This window comes from Vulpes lagopus, chromosome 7 (assembly GCF_018345385.1).
Source record: "Vulpes lagopus strain Blue_001 chromosome 7, ASM1834538v1, whole genome shotgun sequence".
Taxonomy (NCBI): domain Eukaryota; kingdom Metazoa; phylum Chordata; class Mammalia; order Carnivora; family Canidae; genus Vulpes; species Vulpes lagopus.
In genome coordinates, this window is record NC_054830.1 from 40,667,013 (window position 1) to 40,689,801 (window position 22,789).

Sequence of the window (22,789 nt, forward strand, 5' to 3'; positions counted from 1 at the left end):
CACGATAGGTCATGATCTCAAAGTCATGGGATCAAGCCCTGCATCTGGCTCTGTGCTCAGTACAAAGTCTGTTTGGGAATGTCTCCCTCTCTCTCTGCCTTGCCCCTCCACTCTCTAAAATAAATAAATAAATAAATATATCTTTAAAAAAAAGAGCAAGAGAAAATGTTTGAATAAATTTACAACCAGTGTGAATTCTGAGGCTCTCAATAAATCTATTAATTATTAGGCAATTTATTGTGAAATAATTAACTAATAGCAAAACTGATATTTCAACAATTACTTTAATAACAGATGCTTTGCACTCTAGTAACAAATATCATTCTTTGTTTCTTTCTTATCTATGGTCTCTTTTCAAAAGAACTGTTTGGACTGTTTTTCTTAATAAAAATAGATTTTTTTGAAAAACCTATATCTCAATGTACAAAATCAATTATAGTTGCATTATGACAGAAAATTTTACAAATTGGTGAAAAATTTATAAGGTTATTCAGATAGCATCTCAACATTCAGGCACAAATATTTTAGGGATAATGTGAAAAACTGCAGGAATCTAACCCACTGTGTTTTATTTTGGTATGCTGTCATTAGGTACTGTGTGGCACACTTTGAGCTCTACAGCTTAACAAAGATATAGGAAAAGTGGAGAGTCAATGAAAGGATTAAAAGATTGACAAGATAATGGTTAGATATAGAAATTGGGATTTAGTTTGGCAAAAATTGTTTTTTTGAAAAATAACTAATCACTTGTGCTGTTTTCACTGGGTGCACTTGTACAAATCAAAATGGGGGACAGGGGTTAGTTTCTCCATCCTTAAAAGTGAAGTGTTATTTTAGAATATTTTTAAGATCTCTTCCACATCTAAATTGTACAGTTCTAGGAAAGATTAGCACAGAAAAAGTATTGTCTTAAAATAGCTTAAATTGAAGCAAGAGAAAGTTAGGCTACATATTGCAAAGAAAATATTGTTAATTCATTTATATTCTTCTGCAACAATCTCTTTCTCTATGTGTGCTTTTTTTTTAAGATGTTATTTGTCAGAGAGAGAGAGTGGGAGAGCACGAACAGGGGGAAGGAGAGGGAGAGGCAGAGACACAGGCAGAGGGGGAAGCAGGCTTCCTGCAAAGAGTCCAATGTAGGACTCAATTCTGGATCTCAGGATCACGCCCTGAACTGAAGGCAGATGCTCAACTGCTAAGCCACCACTTTTCTCTCCCTTTTAAGCTGGTTAATGCTCAAGATCTCAGTTTAAGCATCATTACCCTCAAAGGCATTCCTTAGTTCTCGTTACATCAAATCATCTTATGAACTCATTTGCACCAAAATATCTCTCATACATTATACATGCCAGAGTTGGAATTTGTGTACACACTTGGATGTGTTTTGTCTCTTTCTGTAATGCCATGAGGGCAGAGGCCAGATAGGGCCTGATCACAGTGAATTCCCAGTATTCTGACAAGGCCCTGAACCAAGAAGGCATGAGACACACATGTTAAATGAAGGAATGGATGCTTTCAAACCTTTATCCAAACTCTCACAGATCCTGGTTCCCTTTTCAATATCATTATTTTCTAGATTTCTAATTTTGGGGATTGATAAAGTCTTTATAAGCTCATAATTTCTTCCTTCATTTTCATTCTCACATGGTAAGTAATTTTTATTAATATCTAGGAAATAATTTATTAAGGTGATGAGAAAGTTGAAGGACAATGTCGTGTCATTTATATATTTATATATATAAATATAAATATATACATATATACATAAATACATACATACATATAACACATAAAATACCAAATGTTAAAAAGACATGAGTTTCAGTTCAAAATCTGATTTTGTTCCTTGTTCTCTGATTTGTCTGTAAGATATGATTAATAATATTTACCTTACCTGCTATACTTGATAGTTTTATGTAGAGAAAATGAAATATTTCTCAATTTTGTTGTCTTCCTATTATCTATTAAACTGTGTACATTTGTTTAAATATAGCCAGGAGAAAATAATCAGCATTATGAACAGTTATATATTATTGAAGCTCTTTCAGTTGTAAGTAATGCAAACAAAATTCAAGTATGCTTAAGAAAGGGACTATTTAACACAAACAGAAAAGTTCAAAAGAGATTCAGATACAACCGAATTTAAAGGCTTAGATGTCATGAATTCTAAGGCTTTAGCTTTATTTTGCTTTATTTGTGTTAGTTTTAGTTTCAGGAAGGACCACCACATATGGTGGCCAAAATGGCCATATGTAAAAACATTTCCTACCATTTAGCATTCTCAGCTAGAAAAAATAAAGAAATCTTCCTTAATTTCTGCTTACAATACCCCAACATTTATTGGCCTGTCATGATGCAGGTACTATTACTGAACCAATCATTTTGGGATTTGATTATTTAGGCCTGAGATAACCACTTTACTTTTTTAAAGTAAAGGATAGGGTAAGCCATATGCATGTGTATATTTCATATGGGGAGAGAGGGTCTGGAGGTTCCTGGAGGAGAAATAGTATGTTCTTTGGGAGGAAGGAATATTAGAAAGGCAACATAAAGCATGACTCCTGCAATGTCTGTCTGGATTACCTATAATCTGTTATTCAATTTCTGCTTCTTCTGTTTGTTTTTAAGAGAGAGAGAGATTGGGGTGGGTGGAGAGGGGCGGAGGGACAGAGAGAATAGTAAGCAGGCTCCACGTCCAGTGGAGCTCCAGTGGAGCTTGGTCTCACCACCCTGAGATCATGAACTGAGCTTAACTGACTGAGCCACCCAGGCATCAAAGTATTTTTCAATAATTCTACAATAATATACTATGTGGTTAATAACAAAATATAAATGAGATACTATATGCAATAGTGTACCTAGTTCCATAATGAAAGGAATTGTTATGAATGACTGGACTTTTTTTCAACCAGTAGAAATAGGATAAGCAAAAATCTCAACCAAAATATCTTTAATCCTCAACATTTTACAGTGATTGAGTGTTTATGTGATTTTTTTTAATGGCTTGACCTAAGGAAAGAATTTGAGATTTTTTTTCAGGATGAATCTGTCATTGCCTATAAAAGAAGATTTGGTCTGTTTGCTGTGAATGCCAGTCAATAGCTATTGCTTCTTATGATAACTCAGCATCTTTTTCTCTACACTCTTTATGGCTCAAAAGAGCATTTTCTCATTTTTTTCACTTTCTAATAGTGTTCTATTTATTTTATCTTTGGCATTGAGACCAGTGGTAGATTGAAACCATACAAGATCTTAGAGTTGATGGCGTTTAGATAGAAAGCAAGTCTCCACACTATCATTTGCCTTTCAGAGGATTTCCATGAATGTGTTTTATTTAGCCAATCATACTGAGAAAAACAATCTAAATAATTATCTCCAAGTGAAAATTACTATGATGTTTGTTCTTTCCTCGCCCCCTCATCTTTCATTTTTTTTACAAAGGATTCAGCTTTACAAGGGTTCTGTATATGTTAAACTCTTTTAGGTCAGGTTACCCAGGAAACAGACTGGAAACAGATTTGCATGCACTAAGTTTGCTGGAGAGGGCCCTTTGAAATCACATCTACAAGGAGTAATGAAATAAGATCATGCAGACTGAAAAAATTTGAACTGTAGTGTGATTAAAACAAAGACTATCAGCTGATTTTGTGGAGAGCTGAGGGACTGCAATGACGTTTCAGGGTTGTTCCAAATTGAGACAAAGCAGATGGGCTTTTATACCCAAATATAGAGCTCATTGAATGAGGTTGGCCCCTGGGAAAGAGTCACAAAGTGGATGAGGAAGCTCTCCTTGAATGAGGGCATTTCTTGAGTAGGTCTCACTTGTGAGCCTTTAGTAGCCAACAAGTCCTGGCATGTGGAGAAATGAGTACTTTTGTTCTAAAAGGAAGCATCTGAGTGACACAACACACTTGACCAATCTCAATAATCAGGGGCAAATATCTAATTTAAGACCTTGATATTTGTATCTAGCTATCAGTTGCATTTTTAAAAAACATTTTTTATAATTATCTCAATCTTTTCATTCATTCCTAAAGATTCAGTAGTCCCTCCAGTATCATTTTCCTTCATCCTGAAGAACTTTATTTTTTTCCTGTAATTTAGATTGGCTGACGATAAATTGTTTTCATTGTTCCTTGATTTGAGATTGATTCCTTGATTCTTTTATTTATCTTTATTCTAGAAGGATATTTGTGTTGGATATATATAGTCTGGGCTGAAAGTTATTTTGTTTCTATTTTTCATGTCAGTACCTTACCAATGTCTATATACTGACTACTCTAGGTAAATTTTGATCAGAAATCCATAGTTTTCAAATTATTATCCCTCTTCATGTAATGTGTTTAGTTTTTGAGATATCTTTGGATTTTGCTATTTGGTTATTATGTGTCTACACATGATTTTCTTAGAATTTATCCTATTTAGAATTTAGTGATCTTCTAGATTCTATAAATTTATGTTTTCCATCAAATTTAGGATATTTGCAAATGTTTCTTTTTAAATCCATTTGTGCCTTCATCTCTTTATCTTCTCCTTCAAGAAATCAAAGAAATCCACTTATTTTAGGTATTTTATTGTGGTTTCATTTGTACCTAATTCTTGTTTAATTTTTTTTCTTGTTTAATTTTTAAATCATCTTTTATTTCCTGTTTTCTTGGGTTTGAACAATTTTTATTCATCTATCTTTGAGTTTGCAGACACCATTCTCTGTTATGTATATTCTGTTATCAAGCCCATCTAGTAAATCTTTTATTTAGGATAGTGGACTTTTAAGTTTTAAAACTTCATTTTTTAAAAATATTTTTATTTCTGTGCTGATATTTCCTATCCCTGTATTTATTCTATATGTATTTGTTATGAAAGTTCTAACACATAGTAGTAGTTAGTATTAAGACTTTGTCATCATAGTTCCAAATTCTGGGTCATCTTAGGCTTTGCATCTGTTGTCTTTTTAGAAAATGGGTACATTTTTGGGTGCCAGGATAGCTCAGTTGGTTAAGGATCCAGGTCTTGATTTCAGCTCATGTCATCAAGCCCTGCATCAGGTTCCACACCGGGCATGGAACCTGCTTCTGATTCTCTCTCTCCCTTTCTCTCCCATTCCACTTGCACACTTTTTTTCTCAAAGAAAGAAAGAGGGTCACATTTCTTAGGTCTTTCCATGTCAATTAATTTTGGGTTTTATGCTGGTCACTGTTCATGCTATTTTGTATAGATTCTGTTTGCTATTATAGTCGTCTTGGGGATGTGGATGGTTTTGTGCCAGGAGAAAATTAGTCCAGTTATGTTCAAACTATAGGATCTGTCTTGTCTTTTATGGGGAGTGGTTTAAATTTCAGTTCAGTTTTTTAAGTCTTTGTTATGTGGGTTTGGGTATACTTTGTGTGTATGCATTTCAAAGGTAAACCCAAATGTCATTTAATCATAAAATCCTCTTTTATTCTCAGTAAGTTACACTTATGTGTTACATGTTCCTTATCATTAAGCAGTGCCCATAATTACCAATTAAAAATTGACATATCCCAATTAAAGATTCCAGATGTAAATGAACTGATTCTAAATAAGGAAAACCTTGCCTCTTCTAAATTTATCAGAAAGACTTATATTTTAATATATATTTTTAAAGCTGGTTCAGTAACTTGTAAAAAAATCTACTTTAGAGAGATGATAAAGAAATTCTTTTTCTAGCAATGACTAACTAGGACACTTAAGAACAGTCTTTTTGCTAAGAACAACTAAATAAGCTAGGAAAATATGTTTTTAAATATCTATTTTAAGACACACAAAAAAACCTACCAATGTAAAAAGACTACCAATGCACAACTGAGAGAACCAAGAACCAAGGAAGAAAATTTCAGTGTCTAGAGCTACTTTTCCCATTAAAAATAATGATAAATGCTAAAGCATTGATAAGAGGATAAGACACTGAGCAAAACATTGACACTTTCATATAGCTGGGAAAAGTGAGGAGCTAAGCATTCTTATAAATACTTGAGTTTTCAGTTGATACCTAAAGGTGTTACATTCTACATGTAACAGCGAATGTAAACTAGATCAGTTCTCATAATTGATGCCCAGTTTAAAATCACCTCAATTCCTGAGTGTATTATGGTGATGCACCCAGCTGCTCAACAATAACAAAAATAATTCCTCTCTGGAAAAAGAAAGCATCCGCTAATGCTTCAACTAATTGATATAAATTTGCTTTTAATAGTATAGAATGTTGATAAGCAATACAAAGTAATCAGGCACAAAAAGTTCAGAATTGGCCAAAACACAAGAGAAAAAGCAGGCAACTGATATTTATCAAGAGAATAACCACATGTTAGAGTTACAGTACATAACTTTTAAATAAATATTATCAGAAATTAAGTGACAAGATGGAAAATTTTAGCAGATGATGGGAAAATTTGGAATTTGGAAATTCTAGAACTTAAAATAATCGAAGTTAATATTTCACTATTTGAGATCTTATTAAACTGTGGTTGAGTTTAATCATCAATTAGATGTAGCCGAAGAAAGAATAGGTGAGTTAGAAGATAGGTCAAATGAAAATGTCCAAACTGAAACAAGAAGCTCCAGAAATATGGAAAACCTGAGACTATAACAGACAATTAGAATATAGTATAAATGTCTAATGTAATTGAAGTCTTAAAATCGGAAGAGTTAATCAGGCAAAAGCAATAGTTGTGAAGATTGTAACCGAGATTTTTTTTTAAACTAATTAGAGGATTCAAGGCTAAGATTGAGGAAGTTCTGTAAAACTCAGGCAACATAGATACAAAAAGACTGTGATATGTCATAGTTCAATTATTGAAAACAAAAGTTAAATAGTAAACCTTAAAAGCAATCAGAGCTCTACAGATTCAATTCTTCCCAGTCAAAATCCCAGAAGGATTTTTTGAGGAAATTCATGAACTATTCTAAAATTAAAATGGAATTACAAGGAGATTTTTACAATGAACAAAATGGAAAAACATACATTCCTTCTTTTAAGAACCATTATAAAGTTACATTAAAGACTGTGGCATTGGTATAAAGAATGAGACAAATATATCAGTAGAACAAAAGAGAGACTCTAGATTTAGATATAGACACAGATGTAAGTACCTAGAGAGACAACTTATTTTTAGCCAAGACGCTAAATTAAATCCACTCAGTAGAAATGAAGTCCCCTTAAACAAATAGTGTTGGGTCAATTCTGTAGGTCACTCCATACACCAAAGTTAAATTACTTCAAGATGTATCAAAAGCCTAAATATAAAATCTACTGCCATAAATCTTCTAGAGAAAAACATAGAAAATTGTCTTTGTCGCCTTGAGTAGGCAAAGATTTTTTTAACACAACAAAAAACCACCAGTCATTATAAAAAGTGATAATTTGCACTTCATCAATATTAAAAACTTCTTTCAAAAGAATTCATCAAGAAATCCATAAATTAAACAAAATATTTACAAAATGCATAAATCTGAAAAATGGTTTTTTCTAGAATATATCAAGAACTTCACAAGTCAATCTTATAAATAACCCAATAAAAAGGGTAAAACTTTTGAAGATACTTAGCAAAAGGAGATACAAGAATAGCCAATAATGCTGTTGTTTAAAATCTAAGCCTCACCACCACTGTATTGCCGAGACAGCTTGTTAGAAAAAAATGTCTTGGCAATACAGTGGACAAACTGGACATGAAGGGGAAGTAGGTCATTATAAGAGTGGACTGCAGTGTTTCTATGAGAACAACCAGATAACAAACAACCAGAGAATCAAGGCTGCCATCCAAAGCAACAAATCCTGCTTGAACAATAGAGCCAAGTCAATTGTTCTTATGAGCCATCTAGGCTGGCCTGAGAGTGCCCCTATACCTGACAGGTTCTCTTTGGAGCAGTTGCCGTAGAATTCAAATCTCTGCTGAGCAAGAATATTTTGTATGGGCCTGGAAGTGAAGAAAGTTTGTGCTGACCCAGCTGCTGGGTCTGTCATCCGGCTGGAGAACCTTTGCTTTCATGTGATGGAGGAAGGGAAGGAAAGAGATAATTATGAGAATAGGGTTAAGACTGAGCCAAAATAGAAGCCTTCCAAGCTTCACTTTCCAAGGAAGAGGATGTCTGTGGAAATGATGCTTTCAGCACCGCTCACCAAACCCACAGCTCCATGGTGGGAATCAGTCTGCCACAGAAAGCTGTAGGTTTCTTGATAAAGCAACTGAACTCCTTTGTCAATACCAGAGAGCTCAGAATAGCCTTTCCTGGCCATCCAGGTGGACTTAAGTTTTCAGACAAGATTCAGCTAATAGATAATGTGCTGGACAAAGTCAATGAGGTGATTATTGGTGGTGGAGTGGCTTTTGCTTTCTTTAAGGTGCTCAACAACCTGGAAATTGGTGAAGACAGAGCCAAAATTGTCAAAGAAGAATGATATGAGGATTACCTTACCTATTGACTTAGTCACTGCTGACAAGTTTGATGAGAATGCCAAGACTGGACAAGGCACTGGGATCTCTGGCATACTTGCTGGCTGGCTGGACTTGTACTATAGTCCCAAGAATAGCAAGAAATACTGAGGCAGTTGCTTAAATAAGCAGATTATGTGGAATGGACTTGTGGACATGTTTGATTGGGAAGCTGTTGACCAAGGAAACAAGACCCTCATTGATAAGGTGGTGAAAGCCACTTGAAGGGGCTGCATCACCATCATAAGTCGCAAAGACACTGCCACTTGCTGTGCCAAATGGAACACAGAGGATAAGGTCAGCCATGTGAGCCCTGGGAGCGATGCCAGTTTAGAGCTCCTGGAAAGTAAAGTACTTCCTGGGGTGGATGCTCTCCTCAGTGTTTAGTATTCTGTGTTTGGTTCCTACAGCCCTAAGTTAACCTAATACTTTCTGTATCTCCATATAGCATTAGCTAAAATCTTCCCCCATGTCAGGATTCAGCTAGTGTCCAAAAGATGCAGTGCCAAGAGCCCTCTTAACAGTTGCATAGTGTCTCAGCTCTTCTTTACACACCCTGGATTTGTCGACATACTTCAAGATGTCATTTGAATTTTTTAGTAACTAAACTGGTGTGCATTCTAAAGTGAATATATTTAAATTTTGCCTGTTAAAAGAAAGTGAGCTCTGTTAGCTTCTCTTTTTGAAGTACTGTATTCTTATTAGTTTTGTCATTGTTTCATTACTCAACATGGAAATAAGATAAAATTCCAAGTGTAGGGAGGGGGGAGACAAAGTTGGCAATCTATTAAATAAATATTAAAAGTTTTTTTTAAAAGAATGACCAGTAAGCACAAATATGTACAAAAAGTCTCTATGCTAATCACCAGAGAAATATTAATGAAAACTGCAGTGACATATCAACTGTAATTCAATAAAAATACATTAAAAGCATGAATATGTACAATTTTACATCCACTATAATGGAAAACTGTTAAGAGTGACAATGATAATTGTTGGCAAAGTTGTGGAGCAACTGTAACTATCATATATGCTAGTGGGAATGTAAGATTGTACAAGTACGTTGAATCAATGTTTTGCAATTTCTTATAATGTTGAACATAACTGTTTTACCCCACAGCCCAGGAATTCTAATTTAAGTATTTATGCAAGATAAATAAAAACATAGGTCCACAAAAAGATCTATAAAAATGTTTTTCACAGCTTCATCAAAATAGCCCGTGATTTGAAACAACTCAGATGCTCATCAATAGGAGAGAATGGAATAAACAACTTGTGGTATACTCATGCAGTGGAATACTTCTTGACAATAAAAAGTAAATCAATAGTACTGATACATGCCACGTCATGATGGATCATAAATGCAGTGGTAAACACACAATTTGGGGGGTTCCTGGGTAGCCCAGTTACTTAACTGCCTGAATCTTGATTTCAGCTCAGGTCATAATCTAAGGTCCTAACATCTAGGCCCACACTAAGCCCTGGGTGGAGCCCTATGTCGGGCTCTGCACTCAGCGGGAAGACTGCTTGAGGTTCTTTCTCTCTCTCCCTTTGCCTCTGCACCTCCCTCTGCTTGTGTGCTAAATAAATAAATAAATAAATAAATAAATAAATAAATAGCTTTAAAAAACACTACACGATTTTGAACAAAAGAAGCCATACATAAATAATTATATCCTATAGGATTTCATTTACTTGAAGTCCGAGAAGAGAACTATAGTGACAGGAATTAGGGCAATAATAGTTTAGAAGGAAGTGTCAAATTGAATAGAAAAGGCAAGAGGATGATTTTGTGGTGATGGAAATGTTCTATAGGGTATTTATAGGGTATTTCGTTTTGGATAGTAGTTACAAGGGTGAGAACCATCAAACTGAACACTTAACTATCAGTGTATTTTATTGTGTATATATTTCAATAATAAAGAACTTAATGAGAAGTCATTACATATAAAAATGGCTAAAATTAAAACAAACAAACATGGTAATACTAAATACTGATAGGTTATGGACCCATGGGAACATCCAAGCAGTGCATGTAATAGGGTAAACTAGCACAACCAGTTTGGAAACCTAAAGGTAAATAACCACAAAACTTCTACCTAGAAAGTCCACTCTTGGGTATATTAGGAAAAAAAAAAAAAGAGTAGGAAATGCTACTCTAGGTAATTTAATTAATTTAATTTAATTTAATTTAATTTAATTATTCATAAGAGACAGAGAGAGAGAGGCAGAGACATAGGCAGAGGGAGAAGCGGACTCCCCTCTGGGAGCCCTATGTGGGATTTGATCCCAGGACTCCAGGATCACTCCTGCCTTTGGCTCAGGCGTGATCACTGAGCCAATCAGGCGTCCCTGCTCTAGGCTATTTGTAATAGTATTGTTTTAATAGCGAAACTTGTGTGGTATATACATACACAACAATGAAAACTACCACTATAGTAACAATAAGGGGGAAAAAATCTCATAACCACAATATTTTATAGAAGAAACACAAAAGGGCTCCATACTGGGCCTAGATCCTACTTAAAATAAAAAAAAAACAACAACAATTAAAGAATACAAACCATGCAAGTCCATTTATATAGGTGTCAAAAACAATTGTAAATTTCTCTGGCATATTTCTGTTTGCACGTTTTATTGCAATTTCAGAAAGTGCATTATAAAAGAGAAGGGAGAGGCTAGGCTGTGGGGTGGATTTGGATTATTTGAGGTAGAGAAGGCATCAACAGAAGCAATGATTTTATATTTAGTCTCCATTTCTGTTATCAGAAAAACATAGTATCTCTTTTATATCTTTGTTCAATTTTTTTCTTCATTGATTTTACTGTATTCATCCCAGGATAAAGTCACAAATCTTAAGCCCATTGAAATATTTTTTGTTCTTTTCTTCCATTTGCACTCTGAAATACACTTTTAAATAGTTTTCCAGTGTCATATTACCATATTATCTTGCTGAATATTTAATGCATAGACACATTTTTCTGTATTTGCTTTCACAACTTTTTAGATTGACTCCTAAATGCAGCTTTCTGATGACGCTAAAACTTTTTGCAAGTCTGTTAGACCCTTTCAGCTTTTATAAAAGTATGCTGACCTTTAATGATTGTGCTGTTAAGTAGCATGATTAATATATATTTATTTTTTTTGAAATTTGGACATAAACAGACTAGAAAAAATAATAATTTAAGTATATTATTAATCTGTTTTTATTTATGCATATTTTTTATTCATAAAAAACACGAGAGCCTCAAATTGTTGTTCAAATCCAGTTTTATTCTATTGTGCCATCCAGTAATTCCAGTGTGAATAATTTCTTTGTAGTAAATAAATTACTTGATTAAAAGGATGGAATAATTAGAGATGATTCTATGCATTTTTCTTCTGTAACTCCAGGATTTCAAGAATGCCAACAATAAAGCATTCTGAAAAATCAAGTCTTTTCCTTTTATAGATACTTTCATGTATACATTCTGTTTGGGGAAAATAATTTCATTCTTAAACATATGCATTTACAGACAAATGCAAATGTAATTGCAAACGTAATACTTATTTGTAGAAAATATAGCAGCTATAATCTATTTAGTACCTTCATACTAAGGTGCTACATAGACAGTTTTCATGTACTATTTTTTATGGAGCGTAATTTTCCACTACAAATCTCTATAATAAATGATCTCTATATTCTATTCCCTTTGCAAATGAGGAAAATGACTTGAACAAAACACACATGACTATTGTGATTCTCTACTGTTGCTGTTCATGGCTTTTCATAATTGACAATGTCTTGTTCAAGGGTTTAGCCACTTCAGGACCCACCTGTTCAACCTTAGAGTGGCTCATTATAGTTGTTGGAAACTTCTGATCTGATAAGTGGTAGAAGTATTTGTTAACGAGTCAAAAATAGGAAATAAATATTAACAGATCAGATACTCTGACTCATGACATATCATGACATGATAATATCATTGGAGATAAAGTTTTGCTGGGTATTTTTGCTTCAGCCCTACATAAAACTATAGATCTCTCATTTTGCTAAATCATTTCTAACAGCAGCCATAGTGGTCAAGCACATGAAAGCATGTCTTCTGTGTCTGCTCACTTCACTTTTGAAAATGCCCCTTCCATCAGAGCCCATCACCCTCTCCTTCCAGTGTGCCTATTTGTTCTGTGTTTCACTCAGGCCTATGGATTGTGCTTACTCATCCAGAATTTTCCTCCTCCCTTCTCACATATTAACATATTTCTCTCAAGTAATATATATCTTCAAAATTCCAATATCTGATAAGCATATCATAATAACTTTATTATTTTTTGTCATTTCAAAAATACTGTGGTTTGTGATTATCCTACAAGTGGCATCTCTAAGTGGCTTAAACAAAAAGTGGATTTATTAGCTAACTGAAGTTACAGCAGCTCTTCCTTAGGGAGTGTTTCACTCTTGGGCTCAAAGGATGCCATTTGGGATTCATCTTTCAAGTCTCCTAACTCTGCTGTCTGTGCTGACCTCATTGTCAGACAGAGTTTGCCTTTCTGGAGCAAGTATGCTTATACCTCCAGGCTTATCCATAAGCAGCTAGGCATTCTCAGTTAAAAAAATGCATCTTTTCTAAGAGTTGTAGAGAAAAAGACCTGGGGTTCCTGACTCCAGTTGGTTTGTCACATGCCACCTACTGAAACAGATCTCATGGTGACGTGGTCTTTTCCTTGGATGGATGTCTGATAGGGAAAAAACATGCATTGAGCACACTCTGTATTTTCAATAAGCCTTAAGGCAGTTGTACCAAAATGTATGTAACCATAGACTTAGTAGAAGCATTTCTATTTTCATTTTAGTAGTTTCAGTACATAGAATTGGCATTTCAGAAAGGGAATTTACAGATATGAGAGCTGATGCAAACACTCTTCGGGAGTATATGGACTTTGTGATGGGGAGGGGAGTCAACTTCTCCCTGTAAATGGAATGGAATGTAGCAATGAATGAGTTGTTCTAAGGAAGATCTTAACTCAGAGTTCTGGTTCTCTCACCCACATTATAATCCTGTTTTCCTTGTCAACAGCTTTCCTGTGCTGATTTTAAAATATTCTAAGGGTTGTTGTTTGTTTTGCTTTTCTGGTAGCCATATGGTCTCTTTACAACCAAAAATGTGTTCTTCCTTTGAGGGGGATATATTCTGTTCTGGCTTGGGGTGAATACTTCTTATATATGTTCACATTCACATCTTTACTCTTGAATTTGTTGAAAATCAGAAAAATCTAAGGCTTGTGAGGCCAGCAGTGAAACATTATGGTGCACAATGAAACATGTCTAGTTTATTTAAATAGCACGAGCAAAATGTATCCAGCAACTGGCAGACCATTAGAGGTATTTCTCAGTGGTATACCCTAATGCCTAATATGTCATCAGCATGTAACTGCTGGAAATTTGATCAGGGATTCCCTGTGCCGTCTAGAGTTGAAGATAAAGGATCAAGATGAAAATTTCCCATCCAAAATACCCTCTTTCCATCCAATCAGATAAAATTGGAGTAATCAGTCTGTGCGTAGAAAATGAAGGCATTAGCCCTAGAGTTTAATTCAGAATCAGGGAAAATACAATATGCTCTAATGTTAAGCAAATACCTTCTTCACTGAAAATGGGTCATCCAGAGCCCAAGCTGCTTAAGAAAAACAGATGAAATATGGCAATTCCAAGTACAGACCAATAAATGCCAAGTGTCTAGTTAATCCTTCAAAGGGCATGTGGGTAAGCAAAGTCCCTCAGTAGCCACATGGTGCTGTGAATGCCTGTTAAGGGTTGAACGTGTCTAATTCATATATGACTGCAGGGTCATCATGATTTAGTGGGAAGGAAACAAGACATGATTTGTAGAAACCAATGAAAAGGAAACCATTAACAGAAGGTTTTAAGGTTTAAAAGGTTTTAAGGAACCTTTTTAAAAAGAAAGTTCATGTCATAGCTCCCAAATGACAGCTGTCCCAAAGAGCACAAATGAAAAGACTCCAGCTCATTAACTCCTTTTTTAAAGGCCGAATAGAAACAGAATTTAAAGGACTAAAAGCAGGAGAGGACTTTCCAGGCATCCACGTGAACTCTCAATTATTCTGGAGCAGCTGGCCTGGTAAGCAGTTCATTACCTCATTTTCAAAGGTTGGTTTGAGGTGTGATATGATGTTCTTTTTATAGCTTTAGAAATTCAGTCTGTATTTATAAAATATTATCTTCCTTCCTTCAGATTTACAAAAGACGAGGGGGAAAATAGGGTTTTTGCAATTTCCCTTTAAAATTCAAGTCCTCCATGCAATGCACATGCAGTTCTAGAACAAGGCTTGACAACCTTTCTCTGTAAAGGATGGTGTAGTAAATATTTTCAATCCCTGAGGGTAGAAGGTTCTTGTAGCAGCTGTTTAACTCTACCACTTAGTGCAAAAGTAGTCATAGGTAATAGGTAAATCAGTGTGCATGACTGTGTTCCAATAAAGCTTTATTTTCAAAAACAGGCAGCAGACTGAGTTTGACCCAGAGGCTACCATTTGTCAATCCTTAATATAGAAAATTATTTAGCTCAGAGTCATGCCATTGTAGTAACTCAATGACTAGCTGCAAAAGTCAATGGTTATATGTATATGAATAGTCAACTTTTGAATGACTGGTTAATGGTATCCCAGTATCCTGAGCTGCATGACTTAAAATAATTCTGATATCAATAGTAACTGATATAATTTGTATTTCTGATGTAACTAGTAAGAGTTGTGGATGGTTCTCAGAGGTTTACATGTTCTGATTGTTAATAACTCTTTCGTGAACATTGAATTCTAATTATGTATATGTGTATACACACATATACATACATAGGCATATATTTTCTAAAAACTATTTTTTGATCATCACAGTACTTTGGAAGTAAGGTAACTGAGTTATTTAAAACTATGTTTCTGATTATGTTTCTGTTATGATCATAGATCCATTCTGGACATTATTAATAAATCATATTCTATTGTACTCTTGTTTTTGCAAAACCTTTGTTTTTTGAAGAAGCTACATTGTGAAGTTATTTTACTTTAAGGCTTTCATTTTCTTTGACTCTAAAAATGAGATACCAACTTAGTTCTTTAGGAAATATATAATTAAGAGTCATATGATCATAAATTGGGAAATGAGATAAATCCATATTGTGTTTTAGCTCTGCCTCTTACTAGCTTTAGAAATCTGTACAAGTGATACAAGTTCTTTAAGCTTCTATTTCTTCATCTGTATGTAAGATAAAGTCAGTAATATGTGTAAAGTGTTTAACAGAATTCTGAGCATATAAGGAATGCTCAATAATTTACAACTACAGGCTACCTCATTTTATTGTGCTTCGCTTTTTTGCATCTTGCAGATATTCCATTTCTTACATATTGGAAGTTTGTAGCAATCCTGCATCATGTAAGTTTATTGGCACTATTTTTCCATTAGCATTTTGTTCACTCTGTGTCTATGTATTACATTATGGTAATTCTTTCAATATTTCAAACTGTTTAAAATTTTTATATTTTTCATGGTGATCTGTGATCAGTGATCTTTGATGTCACTGTTGTAATTCTTTTGGGGCACCATAAACTGCATCTCTATAAGATGGCAGACTTAATTAATTAATTGATTTAATTTGATTGCCCCACCAAAGCCCTTACCCCATCCCTCTCCCCCTTTTCAGGCCTCCCTATTCCCTGGCACACAGCAATATTGAAATTAGGCCAATTTAAAACCCTATAATAGTCTCTAAGTGTTCAGGGGAAGGGAAGAGTTGCACATCTCTCACTTTAAATCAAAAGCTAGAGACACCTGGGTGGCTCAGCGGTTAAGCATCTGCCTTTGGCTCAGGATGTGATCCTGGAGTCCCTCAATCAGATCCCATGTCGGGCTCCCTGCATGGAGCCTGCTTCTCCCTCTGCCTATGTTTCTGCCTCTCTCTCTCTCTCTCTCTCTCTCTCTTTCTCTCTGTGTGTGTGTGTGTGTGTCTCCTGTGAATAATTAAATAAAATCTTTAAAAAATAATAAGTTAAAAGCTAGAAATGCATAAGTTTCATGAGGAAGGCATGTCAAAGGCCGAGATAGGCCAAAAGTACATTTCCTGTGCCAAATAGTTCACCAAATTGTGAATGCAAAGGAAAAGTTCTTGAAAGAAATTAAAAATGCTACTGTAGTGAACACCCAAATGATGAGAAGGCAAACAGACTTTTTGCCAACATGGAGAAAGTTTCAGTGGTCTAGTTAGGTCAAACCAGCTACAACATTCCCTTAAGCACAAGCTTAACCCAGAGCAAGGCCCCAACTTTCTTTAATCCTATGAAGGTTGAAAGAGGTGAGGAAGCTACAGAAGAAAAGCTTCATGCTAAAGACAGGTTGATTCTTGAGGTTGAAGGAAAGAAGCATCTCCATAACATAAAAGTGTAAGGTGAAGTAGCAAGTGCTGATGTAGAAGCTTCAGCAAGTCATCCAGAATATCTAGCTGAGGTAATTAATGATAAGGTGTCTACACTAAACAACAGATTTTCAATTCAGACAAAATAGCCTTCTATCGGAAGAAGATGCCATCTAGGACTTTCATAGGTAGAGAGGAAAAGTCAGTGCCTGACTTCAGAGTTTCAAAAGACAGAGACTGACTTTGGTGAGATGCTAACGCAGTTGATGACTTTAAGTTGAAGCCAGAACGCATCTACCATTCCAAAAATCCTAGGGCCCTTAAGAACTATGCAAAGTCTACCCTGCCTATGCTCTATAAATAGAACAACAAGCCTGCCTGGATGACAGTGCATTTATTTACCATATGGTTTACTGACTATTTTAAGCCTCATGTTAAGATCTATTTCTCAGAAAAAAAAGATCTCTTTCAAAATTTTACTGCTCCCTGACAATGCACCTGGTCACCCAAAAGCTCTGATGGAGATAGACAATGGGATTAATGTTGTTTTCATACCTGCCAATACAGCATCCATTCTGTAGCCCATGAGTCAGGGACTCATTTCAAATTTCAAGTCATATTACTTAAGGAATATACTTTGTAAGGCTATATAGGTGCCATAGTTAGTGATTCTTCTTTTGAATTTGGATAAAGTAAGTTGAAAACTTTCTGGAAAGGATTCACAATTCTAGATACCATTAAGAGCATTCATGATTCATAAGATTTTATATTTAGTCTCTCATGAGAGAAGACTAAATATCAACATTAACAGGAGCTTGGAAGAAGTTAATCACAACTCCCATGGAAGACTTCAAGGGCTTCAAGGCTGCAGTGGAGGAAGGAACTGCAGATGTGGTGAAAATAGCAGGAGAACTAGAATCAGAGTAGAGACTGAAAATGTGACTGAATTGCTACAATCATGAAAAAACTGGAACAGATGAGGAATTGCTTCTTATCAATAAGCAAGAAAGAAGTTTCTCGAGAGGGAACCTACTCCTAGTAAAGGTGCTATGAAGATTGTTGAAATGACAGCAAAGAACATTACATAGACTACATTGAATATTACATAAACTTAGCTCTCAAAGCAGAGACAGGATTGGAGAGGTTTGACTTCAAATTCAAAAGAAGTTCTACTATGGGTAAAATGCTACCAAACAGTATTGTGTGCTTTATAGAAATTGTTAAAGGAAGAGTCGGTCAATGTAGCAAATTTTATCATTGCCTTGTTAGAAGACATTGCCATAGACACTCCACTTTTCAGCAACCACTTCCCTGATTAGTTAGTATCATCAACACGGAAGCAAGACCCGCCGACAGCAAGAAGATTATGACTTGGTGAAATATCAGAGGATGGTTAGCATTCTCTAGCAATATTTCTAAATTAGGGTATATATTTTAGACATGAGTGTGCTATTGCACACTTAAAACAGTAGAGCATAAACATAACTTTCATGTGTACTGGGCAATAAAATATTTTTAACTGGCTTTATTATCCTACTCACTTTATTGCATTGGTCTAGAACTGAACCCGTAGTATTTCCAAGGTATGCCTCTATAATTATATTTTCTTTAGTAAGATGGGGGAACCACTCACATACCCATTATTACCAGTATTATTAATATATTTCTTGGTAAAATAGATGACTACTATTTTTTGCTTGCCAGCTATATGGTAATCTTACCTGGATTTTTCTTGTGGTTTCTAAGTGACTAAGAGTGAAACTGCGCTCATCTTTGGTTCAAAGAATAGGCATATGACCCTTTTTTGACCAAAAGATTGCTTTAAATAGGAGCACATGAACCCTTTTTGGCCAATGAGATTCAGTTTGGGAGCTTTTATTAGAAAGAGAAGTGAGACAGTAGGTAAGCCCAGAGCTGCTGGCAGAGATATTTTCCTAAAGCCATACCCACCCATGAACTTTTCATTTTATGCGAATCAATAAATTTGTTGTTGCTTTCACTTTATGCATTTTGAAATGGGTTTCTGTTCACTTGCAACTGAATGAGACCTGGCCAATACAACTAATTATTTAACATTTCCTAGCAGTGTGGATTTTATCAGCTAAATAATGGCTGAAATTTTATTTTTCTTTTTGGTTGAACAGTATATATGATTGACCTTTTTCTTTCTTTCTTTCTTTCTTTCTTTCTTTCTTTCTTTCTTTCTTTCTTTCTTTTTCTTTCTTTCTTTCTTTTCTTCTTTCTTTCTTTCTTTTTATTGATCTTTTTTTCTTTCTCTCTCTCCTTTCTTTTTCCTTCCTTCCTTCCTTCCTTCCTTCCTTCCTTCCTTCCTTCCGGCCTTCTTCTTTCCACTTCCTTTCCTTCCTCCCTCCTTCCCCTCTTTTTTCTCTTCCTCACATTTTCCCTCTGGCTCCCTTTCTCTCTCTCTCTCTCTCTCTCTCTCTCTCTCATTCTTTCTCTCTTTCTCTGCCTAAATGTCTCTCTCTCTTTCTTTCTTTTGTATTCCTTTATTTTTTTTTGACCCTAGAGATCAAAATTCAAAGTAATCATATAGAAAGACTTAAATTTGTTATAAAGATAAAATATTTTATTCTGTCAGCTGACATAATAGAATTCTTGATAAGGCATTCTTTGAGAACACAAAACCAGAGTGTTAACTCTGGGGAGGATGCTAAGACCAGCCCCTTCTTCCCACAACAGAACTCTTTGTCCTAAGAGATACAGACCTGCCCAAGTTTGCAAAATCATTTACAAAAAAAGGATTAGAATTTAGGTTTCCAATCCATACAGGAGTTCCCTTTTGATGTGCATTTATATGTTTAGCAGGCCATCTTGTCTGTGCGACATGAATCCAGATGAGTAAGATTTCTCAGATTGAAAACAAGAAATAACCACAGATGTATTTGTTTTGTACACACAGCCTAATTATATCCATAAAAATAATAGCATCTGTTTAAATGCAGGTAATAGTTTAATATAGCTGTCAAAATTTGTTAGCAGAGTTTTCAATGCTTTGATTGGCTCTGCAGCTGTCGTATTTTTTCTCTGTATTGCTTAAAGCTTTACATAGATTTTCATCGAATTTGGATTAAAAGTAAAGGGCAGTCCTAGTGGCACAGCGGTTCAGCGCCACCTACAGCCCGGGGTGTGATCCTGGAGATCAGGGATTGAGTCCCACATCGGGTTCCCTGCATGGGGCCTGCTTCTCCCTCTGCCTGTGTCTCTGCCTCTCTCTCTCTCTCTCTCTCTCTGTCTCTCTCTCTCTCTTTCTATGTCTCTATGAATAAATGAATAAAATCTTAAAAAAAAGGAAATATGAGATGATTTTGGAACAATGACAGAGTGACCTTGGGAAGTTACTTGATCTCTGCAAACCTAAATTTCCTCATTTGTAAGGTATTTGTGATATTAGTCACTTCAGCTTAGTAATAATTTAAATAAAGATAAATGGGACAATATTTGCCAGCCCTGGGCCTGGCACATAGCATCTAAATCTGCTCAGGCTGCTATCAACTGTGTCTTAAACAAAAGAAATTTATTTGTCTCGGTTCTGGAGGCTTGGAAGTCCAAGATCCAGGTGCTGGCAAATTTAGTTTCTGGAATGAATGGTATTCCTGGAAAACAGACCCTTCTTTCTCACTGTGTCCTTGCATAGCCTTTCCTCCACGCTTTCACAGATGGAGAGAGGGAGAGATATCTCTTTCTGTTTTCAACACACCAATAATCCCATCGATAGTCTCACTCTGTTAAAGATATTTGTGACTAGTTAAAATGGAGATATAATGTACAGCATGGTGACTCTGGTTAATAATACTGTATTGCATATTTGAAAGTTGCTGAAAGTAGATCTTAAAAGTCCTCATCACAAGAAAAAAAATGTTGTGACTATGTATAGAGAAGGATGTTAACTTGAGTATTGTGTGGTGCTCATTACACAATATATATAAATACCAAATCATTATGATCTACACCTGAAACTAATGTCAATTATGTTTCAGTAAAAAAAAACACCTGATAAAATAATATAAGATAAAATATAATAAAATGGTAAAGCCAACTTAATTCAGAACTATCAGGATAGTAAAGGGAGGGGCACTGCCATGAGGTTTTCCAGTAGGGGAGAGAGATTGGGTTCAACTCTGAATACAACAAGGAATGGAGGGAATGTTTATAGCCCAAAGAGCAGGGTGGAAGTTGCTGGAAGGAAAATTACTAAGAGGAAACATCAGGAGTAAGGGGGATTCTGGCTAAATTCATCTAGCAGGATTCTTGCTGAAGGCAGGCTATGTGACCAGACATCACCTGAGGGGAATGGGGGATTAGGAACCCAGTTATCTATCAGGGTGACTGGATATTAAGGGTGGATAATTCTGGCTTACCTGACTTATCAGGATTTTTGCTGAAATCGGACAATGCAGAGGAGGAAAAGTTGAGGCCTTCTTGGGCAGAGGCCTCCTTGGGGAGAGGCCTCAGACAAAGGAGCTTGACTAAGGTTTGGTCAAGGAGAGACTGTTACTCTTCATGACCTAATCTTACTTCCCAAAGGCCCTGTCTTGCAAATAACATTGCACTGGGGGGTCAGGGCTTCAACATGTGAATTTGGAGGGGGACACAAAAATTCAGTTCATCCTGATTAGTGTGTGTTTACTATAGGTGAGTATTTATTTTAAGATTATTGTCATGTTGATATTGTAGATATACTCTAGCTCAAAATTAACCCATAGCACAGGCTAGCTGTTTAAAAGGAGTTTTCTTGCATCCCCACATATGTTCTCATGCTTTGTTTACAAGGGTGGCATTTTGGTGAGCTTCCTCAAGTAGTTTGTCACGTAACAGACAGTGCAGTGAAAGTGGAGTGGAGTGCGTGTCTGAAATCCATAACAATCACAAGTTGATCTATTTGTATGATAATAGTACAGTTATAAATAAATAGGCACCCATACCTCTGAAAAATAGAATACAATTTCAGGAAGCCAGTGAGTTCATTAGTTTCTCTTAACGATCTAACAAATAACATTTCACATATTATAGTCTTCCACCGGGAACCCTAAAAAGAAAATCAAGCTTTTTGTGTCACAGCCTGGATTCTATTGGTATGATATGTAGTGGTCCTACTCACAACAGCCAGACATTAGAGAGGGATAATACAGGGGAATGGATAGGAAGGGGGGTTCGTGGGGGAAAACCTCAAAATCATGTTTGGAAAGAACTATAAGACAATGCTCTTTTCAAATGTAAAACATTTGATTTGAATCAGGTGATGTGTATATTTCACTGAGCTCCTAAAGGGGCTTGTAAAGATCCTGTGACACTGAGGCTCAGACTGGTCCTTTACTTGGCAATATTGACATCTCTTTAGTCATTATCCTCTATGTTAGAAGTTTATCTGTGATTTTCACCCCATTCAAAGCATCAGATTATTATTTAGGATTTCACTGAATGTTCAGTTTCAGAATTATGGTCCTCAATCTGTAATAGGTATAGAAGTCACCCAAGAATCTTAGCATACTGGGCAGGACTTGACGATGTGTATTTCTAACCAGCTTTTAGGGGATGGGTTACCACGCTGGGGTCTCAGACCACCTCTAAGCAGCACTGCTGTTAGAAATTTCTGCGACAATGGATATTCTATATCTGTGCTGTCTCTAATAGGTAATTACCAGCCACATGTGAATATTAAGCACTTGAAAAGTAGTCTGTGTGAATGAGGAATTGAGTTTTTAATTTTATTACATTTAAATTTAAATAGTTACATATGGCTAGTGCTTATCTGGTGTGACTACATAGTTCTAGGGTCAATAAGAATAATCTCAGCTATCACCCTGCCAGTGTCCTCTCCTCATGTTCGCCCTCCAAGGGGTTCCTACTGCATTTGTAGAAGGTAAAGGCAGGGCTAGTCTACAGATACAGTGTTGTCCAGCCGCTACTACCAATCTT

The 22,789-nt window shown here is 35.6% G+C and overlaps 1 pseudogene; it reads left to right on the forward strand.

The window, feature by feature from the left end:
* Positions 1–8,837, forward strand: part of LOC121495131 — a 130,201-nt pseudogene extending 121,364 nt beyond the window's left edge.
* The last annotated feature ends 13,952 nt before the right edge of the window (positions 8,838–22,789 follow it).